Genomic DNA, 11,930 nt, shown 5'->3' on the forward strand with positions numbered 1-11,930 from the left:
ATTATTTTTCCATATAGCCTACGTTGCTTTTTTATACCCAAGGCCTAACACTTGGAAAACTCATCTTTGTAAATTGCTTTCTGTGAAGGCAGGTATCATATAGTGTTTTATACAGCATTGGGCAAAAATAATCTTTAAGGATTGGGTCACTATGGTAACCACTTCTTATCTCAGAATCAAAAAGTGGTTATGATTGTAATTAAAAAATGTATGCTTTCTACCAAGAATTATTCTGAATTATAATTCATTTTCTGTTGCATACTGGAGTTATTTTTATTGCCCCCAAAGGCATAAGCATTTGTTATAATTCAGCAATGCAACACTTCATAGAGAGAGACTATAACCTGCTTTGAATATACTGTCAAAAATTGTGGTTGATGACTTCAACCTCTTAAATACTTCAACAGACTCCAGCGAAACACCAGGAATGCTTTTTATTCTCACAGAGAGGAAAGCATAAGATAAACAAAGCCTCCTGAAAGCTCGTGCTTCATCACAACTAGCTGCATATCCTGAGCCCAGTGATGTGCAGAGAGGGGTCTAGGTTTGCTGCTGTAAGCAGGTGGGTTGGCCACAAATTCAGATTTTCCTTCTGCTTAAGCAAAAGTTTTATTTTTTTAAAAAAACAAAACCAAACAACAACAAAACCTCACCGCTTTTCTTCCTTGGGCACTTGTGCCCATCACTTCTGTTCCCAGGACCATGTTCATGCCTGGAAACCTTGGCAGACTGCTGGGACATGGCAGGCGTTCACAGGTAAATCACTGTGGCTTCCCTTAAAAGCTGTAACATAAGTAACAGGAGCATAATGCTCCACGTGGCCCCAGTCAAGCTGGTGGCAAAGCTGCTTTTCAATTCAAGGGGAACAAACCCAGGCTTGCAAGTAGGTGAGCTGCTCCAGCTGGCTCTGATGGGGGTTGTCCACAGGTGGCTTCAGGGAGGAGACAAACCCTTGCTGCTAATTGGAACCATTTCCAAAGGGGTAATAGCAGGGTGGCCCCATCCCCTCCTCCCTGGTCTGGGTCTGTACCAGGCCAGGAGACTTTCAGTGGGATTTTTGGCACTCACCCCTGGTATTTCACTTTTTTGGGGGCTGCAGCCTATTCATTCTTCGGCTAATGCATTATGGAGCAAATATCTGCCCGTGGTTTACGTAAATAGTAATAGAATTGTTTGCCTAAACGTTTCTTTTTTCCACTCTTTCCAAGAGGGAGGCAGAACAAATGTTTATTTTCCTAAAAACCTGTAACTTTCAACATTAATTTTTTTTTTGGCTCATTTCTCCATAATATAGTTGTGAATCCCCGCGGACTCATGAGCATTTTCTCCTGGAAGTGGATTTACTGCTCAGTGGCCGCAGTTATTCCAGCAGGACACCATGGAAAGCCTTTTTGGTGCCTAAAATGAGGAGTTTGCTCTTCCTGGCCTGGAGGAGCAGACTCCTGTGCTCCAGATGAGCAGTAATGTTAGGTTAATGAGCCATGGACTAATAATTTTTATTCTTTCGGAACCGTTCCAGCCACCTATCCACCCAAACGGCTCTCAGTGGAGGAGGAATTGTAATTCATCGAGCTGGCTGAAGGCTTTTGGGAAAGGACCCTGTAAAAACCCCAGTCCCCAGTCACCCAGAAGAGCCCAAATATGCCTGTGGAGCCTGAGCACTGCACCCAGGATGGCGTGGCGGCAGCACTGCCCGCAGTGGCACAGCCCCTGCCTGCGTTTCGGGGCTGGCACAGGGATGCTCTCAGCACCCAGCTACAGCCTTCCCTTCACACAGGCTAACGCTGTGGGCTTTCCAGGTGAACCTCTTGCCACCTAGAGAAGGTAAATACTTAATAATGGCTATAATAAAGTCGAGTGGCAAATGACTTCATTAAGCCTGGAGTAATAATTAGTTTAATCAGCTGAAGCGCAGCTCAATAAAGCGCACTTCAGAGGTGAGTTAGCTCCAGCATGCCGTGCTGGGGGCAAGTGAGGATGCTGGCAGCAGGAGGGCTCTGCAGACCCCTGCTGTGGTGCTCCCCAGGCATGGAGGGACCCGGTGTTGGGGGGGTAGCATCAGAGGGGTACCCTCAGGGTGGGTTTCCTGACTCTGCAGCTTGCCCCAGCACAACTCGGGGACAGGACTAAGTACAAGGCAGCTCCTGAAGCAGGGGAACTAAACCCTCTGGCCTTGAGGCATGCCCGCAGCTTCGCCCTGGGCATCCATCCCTCAGCTTCACCAGGGTGCAGCAGTAATTTGTCCTTTCCCCTGCAGGCTTTTCCCAGAGCATCCCCAGGGGTTTCTCTGTTCTTTGGCAGTTCGAGCTAATGGTTCAGTCCCCAAAACGCACGCTGGTGCCTGCTTTTTTTTCCTCTCTTCAGTTTTTGAAGTATCTGGCAATTCCCCTTTTTTTTGAGCTGCTGGGGAAGAGTCACAGCTGAGCTGCAATTCAAGCTATCGGAAAATGTCCTATTCCCCCCTGAGTGCAAGTGGGTTTTGCACTCGTGATGGTTTTAATGTCAAGCAGTGTCTTCAAGTGTGGTATCATTCGCAGAGGTTGGATCTCCTGCACTGCCATGTGTTGTTAGCCTCCTCCGCCGCCCTCATCTGTCTAGTTTCACAATGGCAGTTGCTTGCTGGTATAGCCCTACCCTTAGATACAAGAAACAAGCTTGTCTGTGTTGAGACTAAAGACTACATTTTTGTTTTTCAACGTAGGGTGTCTGCAGTGTGAAATCCTGCTTACCACCAAGGACATGCATCATAGTCCAAGCCAGCGGGGACCACAACTCCTCCCTTAAGGAGCTGCTCTGTGAACAGTGGAGTTGAGACGTGCTGCAACGAGCAGGACAAATCAGTGCCTTAGTGCTGCAGCCTCAAAACAGAGCAAAGGATGATGAAGCTCTTTACCCTGTCCAGGTACTGGGAACCGACCTCCTCCTCCCTGCTTTCCAAGCAGGGCTCGGGGTCAGAAACGCAAGAGCCCATCAGAGAGGTTTTGGGGGGCAGAGGGACTGCTGTCTAGCACCACGGCTTCATCAGTCCTCGCACCGAGCTCTGAGGAGCCCTTGGAAATGATGATTACTTGAGATTGCAGAGGCTACAGCAATCAGAGTGATGCTAAGCTTGGAGCAGCCTACTTCAGTTTGAAGTACATTAGCATGCCCAGTACTGGAGAGCAGAAACCAGCACGATGCACCCTCACGTTGTGCAGTGAGAAACAAATCCTGCCGTCTGAGCTGGCTACCGGGATGAGGCAGTCCTCTATCTACTTCCTCAGTCTGAATTCATTTCCTCATCCTCTGGAAAGAGTAGGACATGATGGTCCTTGCCAATGGGGCATCAGAAAGAAGGAAACAAAAGGGATTTGCTCGCAAGACAGAAACAGCACATTGCCAAGGGAGGACCAGCTCAAGGGGCCGGAGCTTCACACTGCCTTCGCTTCTCAAAGCGACATCCTGCTGTGCCATGACTTTTTGGAGACTTCTCCTAGGTGTGCCAGTGGGCTGGTTAATGGGGTTGGGGAAAGGAAAACTAGGCCGAAAGAGGTGATCAGGAGAGCCAAGTAATGAAGTGCAACATCAGCAAGGTCCCTGCCTCCTAGCAAAGGTCCTTCAACCAGACATACGCATGGGTGAGAAAGGAGGTGTGTATGTGTTGGTTGATGATGCCTTCAACAGATGTTGCATGTGAACAGATTATTTGTGCTGAAAGGTGAGTACTTGAACAATCAGAACAGCCATTTACAGTTCCTCTGGGCAGGTTTAGTCTTCCATCCCTGTAAAGCCACCCCATGAACCAAATGAGGCAGAGATCCTGGGAGGTAAAGAAGGTGTCAGGTACCATAAGCGCTGGAAGTGACTGAGCTGCACTGCAGCACCAGCTGCGATTCTGCGTCCTCCCTTCTGGCTCCAACACAGACAGTATTCTGCTCATGCATGGGGGAAAAAAAAAAAATCCCAGCAGCTTTTCAAAGAGAAAAGCCAAATTTATTAAGTTGCAATTCCTTCACCCTGGCTTTCCAAGGCAAGTTTGGATCCAGACTCCCCAAGGATACACTCAAGATCTCCAAGCATGCAGCCCCACAGGCAGGCATGGGGCCAGCAGGTCTCACTGCAGGTGCCCATCTCCCATTACCAATTTTCTACACAAGCCTCAGGGTGGAGGTGGCACAGGTGAGGGGATGCTCCTGTAGATTGGGGGCATCCCTGTTGCACCTCCCCGCTGCTCCCGCCATTCGAGCTGCCATGCCAGTCTGTGGGGACCCCAGGCTGTGAAGCTCCATTTTTTATTTTTTTCTTTCCCCCCGCCACCCCACTCCAGAGGATCATGAATGTGAAAGAAGAAGATTTTCTGGACCTTAGTCCAATGAGCACAAAAAATAATAATTACATTGCCGATAGCAAGGGTTTTCTGTGCTGCAGCCTCGTGGCTCGCTGGGACACCGGGAAGGCTGCTGCGTCTCCAATAAGTGAATCAGGCACCTGAGATACTGGCTGCTGCGCTCCTCTGTCCTACAGGTAGGGGTAATTCTTTAAACATTTCAAGTCCAAACTTGGCACTGATTATCTAGGCTTGAAAGTGGGATAAGGATGAAAAGAAACTCCTCTTGAGGAAGACAGAAGAGTGTAAGGAGGGATTTGTATGCGCTGCTTTAACATCCTGACTTGTATGGGGCAGAGCAAGAGGGGTGAGTGGGAAAGAGGCAGCCATGCCATGGGGGAGATTTTTCCCCATGAAGCAAGCAAGGCAAGCTCTCTGTCCCCCCGACATCAGGTTGCCTCCCCAAGTTTCCACTGAGCTTTGGGCAGCAGTGGGCACTGAAGGCTTTTCTCTTTCCCTCATCTGTAAATACCACTTGAGAGGCATTTCAGTGCCATCGTACTCTTGCATTCCTAAAGCAGGTCTTAGCCCCACCTGTGGGTCAGCAACCTAATGTGAGACAACAGAAAGCTTGATGTTACTTCAGGGAGTTTTAGGTACCGTCTAAGTAATGTGACTTCAATGGTGTGTGTGTGTAATAAAACCACAGTGTGCACTTCTCTTCCCCTTCCTCCTCATCACAAAAGAAACTTTTCCCTTGATATCTACTCTAGGTTAAATGTTTCCTTGCCTGCATGTGTCCAAAACAAAACAAAAAAACAACCCCAAAGCAGGACAGCAGTATCAGCAGGGCCGAGCCATGGCTGTACCTCAGCTCACACTTCCCCAGGCAGCAGGGCAGGAACATGAAGCAGAGGGCTGCCTTTCAGCGGAGAGGGATGCCTAAGTTTGCAAGCAACTTCTGCAACACTGAGATGTTGCATGGCAAAATCCATCAAGGTCGTGTAAGGATGCGATTCATTGGCAGGGGCTGGTGGGTTTAGGGTTGGCAGCAGCAGCAGCCAGAGGGACATGTTTCGGTACCCTCTCTTCTGCCTGCACCCAAAGCCTGTATGCGGTTTCAGCAGTTGCTATATCAGCTTTACAGCCACAGCCCAGATTTCTGCTGCCAGAAAGCCTGGGCTGTGGGCAGCCAGGCACTGTCTTTATGGCTGTGGGCATTAACGTGCCTGTAACTTGCTCATCCTTTTTCAAAGGAAGGGTTTGCACCAGAGATCCTGGATGGATCTTTGGTGGCCTCATTGCATTTCTTTAGCTGATAAAATTCTCTTATTGGGGAAAGCCAATACCCTGCAACACTGCAATTTTAATTACATATTCAGGCTGGTTGTTTTAGGGAGCAGTCACAAGCACAGGCCTCTTGTAGCAGCACCTTTTATTCAAAGGTAGGTAGTCAAAAGACTCTTCCCACTTTGCAGATGTGCTGTTGCATTTAATGATGGGAAGCGTCACTGTAATCACCTTAGTGATGCTTCTGCTGAGGCTTAGAAAATTTATGGTCTCCTTGCTGTCTTCCCCTCTGCCTGAATCTGCTTCCCCGTGCTCTCACCAACACAAGTACCCTCTGCCTCTTTGCTGAACAGATGCAGTGGGAAAGGGTAGAGAAACCCTTCAGGAGTGTTTTACTGGACCAGGAAGAAAAAGCTGGACATGTTTTGCCATGGGGCTGCAAACGGTGGTCAGAGCAAACCGGAAAATTGGCTGAGTCTCCCATCACAAGGGCCAAGGCACCGGTGACTGCTGTTCAGCCCGCCTGGCCTCCTGGAGCAGGGAGGGCAGGCACAGGGATGCAGGAGGGCGTACGCAGCTGGGAGTTAGGAAATATAATAATAGTTCCTGTAATATGATATAAGAAGTGCATCTCGTTCATGAATGCTGCTGCCACCCTGGCTGCATGCTGGGCTCCCGTTATGTTGAAAACTGCCCTTTTTGTTATCTAGGAGGAAGCAACAGGATGCTGGTGAATGTACCGGTGATCTCTGATGTTTATGTGTCTGTGCTGGTTTTAAGATGTTTAAAGCTCACTGGGACTACGTTATTTCATCTGGTTGAATCAGGGCAGCTCCCAAAGCACCCAGGCCTTCCTGGAGCAAATCACTGCTCAGACCCACTGCTTGTGAGGACTGGTCCTGTTTAGCATTAGCACCATGGCAGGGAGGTGGGGGGTGTTTGCCATGGTTGTTTTGACTCAGCAAGTTAGATCGAGAAAGCTTTGAGAGGAATTTCCAGCAGGCGTTACGCCAAATGCCGTGGTGGGTGGATTTAGCTCCACTCATCTGCTGCGGTGTGCTCCTGCTATTTGGCCAGGTAACCTGAGTGCTAGAGCACTATAGAGAAAAAGATAAAAAATTTCCATGCTCAGGAGCCAAGATGAACGCAGAAGAAATATGTGAAAAGAAATTTTGCGCTGAGCTACCTGTTTATAAGGTAGTGATGGGCTGATACTGCTGGTTAGCTGAGTACTTGCCAACTTCCAGGCAAGCCATTTCTATAAGTGAATATGAGAATAGCGAAGGCAGGCGCTATCGTTATACATGGGCTAGAAACCCAGGGATCTGCAGGATCTTTGTACTCATGTCTGAGTGACAACTTGTCAATGCACCAGCATGGAAATGCATCACAGCGGCTCCATATTTACTTAACCAACAGGAATCTGCTCTTCGGTTTGAATTTTATTAGCTAATAAATGAGACTTACAGAGCACCGGACTGCATGCCTGACAGGCTGTGAACATGGGTTTTGTTCACAAAACTTGCTCCCATCATACAGCTGGGTGTAAAGGTGGTCAGGAAAGGACCAGCTGGGCTGACTGTGCCAGCACTGATGATGCTGTGCTGGTCCTCGGTGACTGTGGAGCCTGTCTCCACCCCTCTGCACTTTCCCTAAGCTGAGCACTCATCCTTTGGGTGATGAGAATACCTTTTAGTTAGCTTTTTCCAAATGCTGGAGCATCTGCAAGAGGCTTTCCATTCCACAGGTCTTCAGCCATTATATCTAGAAAAAAATAAATCCTAAAGCGTATCTTGCAAATGGCTTCAGGAAACTACTTCCCAGTCAGGTTCCCACCTCATGTAAGAAGGAAAATGTGTGCGCCTGGGTTTTTCCCCCGCCTTTGAAAAAGTGAGTTATATTACTATTGTTACTGCTGTTTTGTGAACAAGCTTTGGGCAAATGGCCTGCAAACTGCTGAACGTGCCAGAGACCAAAGGCCCCGACTCAGTTGTTCATCCTGCTTTATAAAATAATTCAGTATAAAATAATTTAAGCATGGACTTAAGTGTGTTGCTGAATTGGGACTTTGGGGCAAAACCTGCTGGATTCAGTTCATCTTAAGTGGGTATTTATCAGAGCTTGAGCAAAGCCACTGACGTTTTGCTTAAAGTATTTCATAAAAATCCTGTTGGTGATAACTTCAACACCAGCACACAGGCATTTTGGGAAACAAATGAGGATCAACCAGCGTTGTGCTGGATGGGTCACAAGGGAGAGGGAGAAAATTGGCTAATTTTGCTATTTTTAAGGCAGTCAGCCATGCCGATGCGAGTGGCAAACAGAGGAGAGCCAGGCGAGAGCCAGCCATGGTGGAGAATGTGATGGCCGGCTATTTATTTCAGAGGAAAATTGGCAGTAAAAGGGATCTGGTCAGCATTAAGCTCTGGCAGTGTTTATTCTAATTTTGTTGAGCTGACTCCTTAATTAAACGGTTGCTTTACAGGGAGTAGAAGTATTGGCTGTGTGGTAATGAAAGGTGGAGGCTGTCATCCCAATTCACCTATTTTTTTCTGAATGTTGAGAAAACATTTGCCACCTCTGAGAGGCTCTTCTCCCAAAATCTACCTATCCTTCTCTGGGCAGCCACAGCAGGAAGAAGGGAGGTCCCCTTCTTCCCACTGTGGCCTCCCGCTGCTGTACCCCAGCTATGGAGGATAATTTTGCCTCTAGTTCTCAAACAGCACCCAGGCATTTGCCTGTTCCTAAGGGACAACTTAATTCCTTTCCTGGACTTATTTTGGGCTATAATGTGGCTATGTTTCAATGCCTCTTATTAATCCCGTATCAAAGGCAAGCATAGTAAGGATGTGGAAAAAGAGCTACAGTTTGCTTTTTTCCTTGCTGAAAGTCTTGTTTCCTTCTCCCTGTGCCCAGGGCTTTCTCTGGGTCTCAACCCAGCAGCTCCTCCACCTCACAGTGTTCTTCCAAAAGGATTGCTATAAACCTCAGAAGTATGAGAAATATTGTTGTTCATATCTTTACACTGCTAAGATGCAACGTTGGGTCTACATAACTTAAAAGCAATGTTTTTGGAAAGTCATCTCTATGGTTGGCAGTGCAAATATGACTGATAGGGCAGGCCTAGGATTGCCTCCATGGATGAGACTACCAGGGAAAATGGTCAGCTGGAAAACCTTGAAGCTGTCCTCCTTAAAGGCATATAGCAAACTCAGAGTCATCGGCGGCAGCAGAGAGAGCAGGGATGGTTTCCCACACAGTTTGGATTTTGTAGGTCCCTGGTGCTCGGTTTCCATCAGCTCACATGGGGCAGTAATGGGAACCCGAGGTTTTTCACACAAGTTGCTCCTCACCGGGGAAAACAACTGTGTCCAGGTGAAACTTCATGCAACAGGTGCATGTATCTGCCTGCATGCATGCGTGTGATGCACATGCAGGCAGTGAATTCAGCAGTTTACCCCATCACCGTAGCTGATGCAATTGCTGATGTGTGTAACTGCTGCCTCTTGCTGACGTCTGGATGACAGACTGCGATTTTGGGTAAGGAAAACCAGATTTGCAAGAAGGTCCATGGCAGATCCAGCCAGTGCTGGAGCCTGGAGTGTACCTGCAAGGATGGTGGGCCAGCAGCAACCTGCAAGTACACAGACAGCACTCAGAGCTATTCTGGATCTCACATTTGGCTTCTGTCTTAAATTAAATATCTCTTCATTGCAGCTGGCGCTCTGCCAAGTACGGCTCAGCCGCAATGTTCCCTGGGACGAGCTGTGTGCTTTGTACGTGGCTTGTTTTGTTTAGCAAACCCTAGGCAGGGAAAGAAAAATTGCCGAAGCCTGGAAGAACTGGACCTGTTATTTCTAAGGCTCCTGAGCTAAAGCATCATCTGCCCTTGGCAGAGTTATCCAGGCTCAGTGGAGGAGATGATTAACTTCTTTAAAACAGGATCTCCTCAGCCCTAGACTCCATGCTGCTGCATTACTCTCGGCCAAAACACCTGATGTATTATGTGGCAGGTACCACGTCCAGAAAGATGAATAAAGTACCATCTCTTTGTTTGCTGTTGACCCCTGCACAGCTGGCTCGGGTTTTTTGGTGAGTTTGGAGGGACTTCTGCCCAGGCAGTGCCTACAGCTTATCTGCAACAGGACGACTGGCTTCAAGCACCCTGAATGCCATTGGGTCCTTCCCTGCAAGCCGCTGCCTCCCTATTTAAGACTAGCACCGCTGGCCCTTCACCCCATACATGGCACTGTCTGGCTTAATAGGATTATAACACCATCCCCTGAGGATGGATTCTTATTTTGTCTTGCGGGTTTATAAAGTGCTGTGGGCTCTGGTCTTGAGCTGTTGGGGCAACTCAAGGAAAAGAAAAGCTCCTTGCAGCGAGGAGCCCAGTGCTGCTGGTGGGGAAAGTCTTCCCCTCCAGGCCAACCGCAGCCGCAGCGCTGCTGCTTCAGCATGCTGTATTTCGTGCTGCTTTTAGGCGGCGCGGTTGGTAATGACTGCTGTAGTGACTGTGTCGGGGGATGACTTTATTGAGATGCTTAATCCTCAGCAGGTACCACGCAATATAACACGCAGTTATGTCTTGGAGGTAATAACGCCACATTGATGTTTTACTATGCTGTTAACCCTCAGCACGATGAGGTATTACAAACATCATTTATCTGCTGTTCTGTTACTGATAACGCGCTTTCTTGCTTGGAGCCATCTTGCCAAAGCAATGATTGATACGTTGCAGGAAGCAGCTTGCTTCTTGTGGCCATCGTGTTTTATATTGCTCTTACTTTTCATGCTTGTGGTTCCGCCTCTGTTCCAGCTCTGTGGGGTCTTGCACCATAAAATAGAGGCTCTGGCTGCAGGATGCGGCATGGCCTTGCTTTACAGTCGTGCCTTGCTGCTGCATGGATCTTGTAGGGTCTCTTATTTTCATAGCTGTTCCTGCCTCTTCTCTTTGTTAGGCTTAAGGCAGAAAAACAGTAAGAAGGATCATGGCTTTCTGTAAGGATTTACATTTATATTCCATGAAATACTGACATAGTTCCCTGAAAAGTGGGATAGAGACATGCTTAGATCAATCTATGACACATTTCCTGTATTGCGCGTCACCTCTTAATATGGTGCATGTTGCATCTTCTTGATTCTTCCTTGGCCAGTGAAATCGGTGGAGCTTTGACTACATTTCAGTGGAGGACCAGGACCAGGATCACATGCATTTGGGTAATGACTTGTATGTACATGAAGTATTTTCCAGATTATGATTTTGGGTAATTGGGGAAATTTTCACAGGAACTAGAAGCCACTACAGGGATGTGATCCTGTTTTACATAACAATTTCTGATTGACTGAAGTATGGAAAATTAACACTGATGAAGACAGTCAAAAATTTAGGGTAGCACCTTTATACTGATTGTGTTATTAGAACACTCAGAGCTTTGTAGCTTATAAATATAGAGATCGTCTTACACAAAACCTTGATAGCATGTCACTCTTGGGAAGTCACCGCTACAGCTGCAACGTGTCCCCTTCCTCAGCACCTGACTTTTGCCTTGCTCCCACATCTAATATCTCACTTGGGTCCCTCCTTTGTGGCCTGCCAAAGATTTCCCTTAGGTTTTTGTGATTGAGTCACCCGCAGCTCTTCCACAAAGATAGCCAGGTGAAGGACTGAAGTCCTGTGCTGAGGCTGGGGCTGCAGGTCTGCCTCCACCACACAGCTCCTGCCAGGGCTCTTTCCACCTCCTCCCATTCCCTCCTGCCCATCTCACCTGCTTGGCAGCCTCAAGGCTGGATCACCACCTCTGGGCAGGGATGTATGGATATTTGGATGGCAGCCGATGGCAAAATAGGTGCTAGCATCGCCTGTTTTTAAGGGGGGCTGCTGACTGTACAAACTGCTGTACTGTTCATCACTGTGTTTCTTCTAAGCTGTGGCTATCCCTAAGATTTCCTGGCCACAGCTGTCTGTCTTCCTTGACACTCCACTGCAGCATGTGCCCAAAGCGAGCCCCAGAAATCTCCCGGAGAGGGTCTGGACTCAGGCTTTCCTGAAAGCGATGGGGATTTCCTAAAAACCTCCTGAAAATCCTGCTTTGGAACTTTTTCCTGTGCTGCAGCCTATTTATTCCCAAGGCCATCGGCCCCCCTCCCAGCCCTGGCCACAGGACGTGCACTGGGGGCACTCAGTGGAGCAGAGAGGGGTGAATTGGGGGGTCCACCGTTCACCCCCTCCTGCAAAGGAGGGAGTAGGTCACAGCTGATTAATATTAGTGACCTGTCAGAGGTGTTTTCCAGCTAGATTGTGCAGCATGCAGCAGGTTTTTATCCAATCCCA

The 11,930-nt window shown here is 48.1% G+C and overlaps 1 long non-coding RNA gene across 1 annotated transcript; it reads left to right on the forward strand.

The window, feature by feature from the left end:
• The first annotated feature begins 463 nt into the window (after positions 1–463).
• On the forward strand, positions 464–1,824 carry LOC138685164 (uncharacterized). Its single transcript, XR_011324455.1, has 3 exons — positions 464–562; positions 699–756; positions 1,520–1,824. It is a non-coding gene; the product is annotated as an uncharacterized lncRNA (long non-coding RNA).
• The last annotated feature ends 10,106 nt before the right edge of the window (positions 1,825–11,930 follow it).

This window comes from Haliaeetus albicilla, chromosome 1, assembly GCF_947461875.1.
Source record: "Haliaeetus albicilla chromosome 1, bHalAlb1.1, whole genome shotgun sequence".
Taxonomy (NCBI): Eukaryota; Metazoa; Chordata; class Aves; order Accipitriformes; family Accipitridae; genus Haliaeetus; species Haliaeetus albicilla.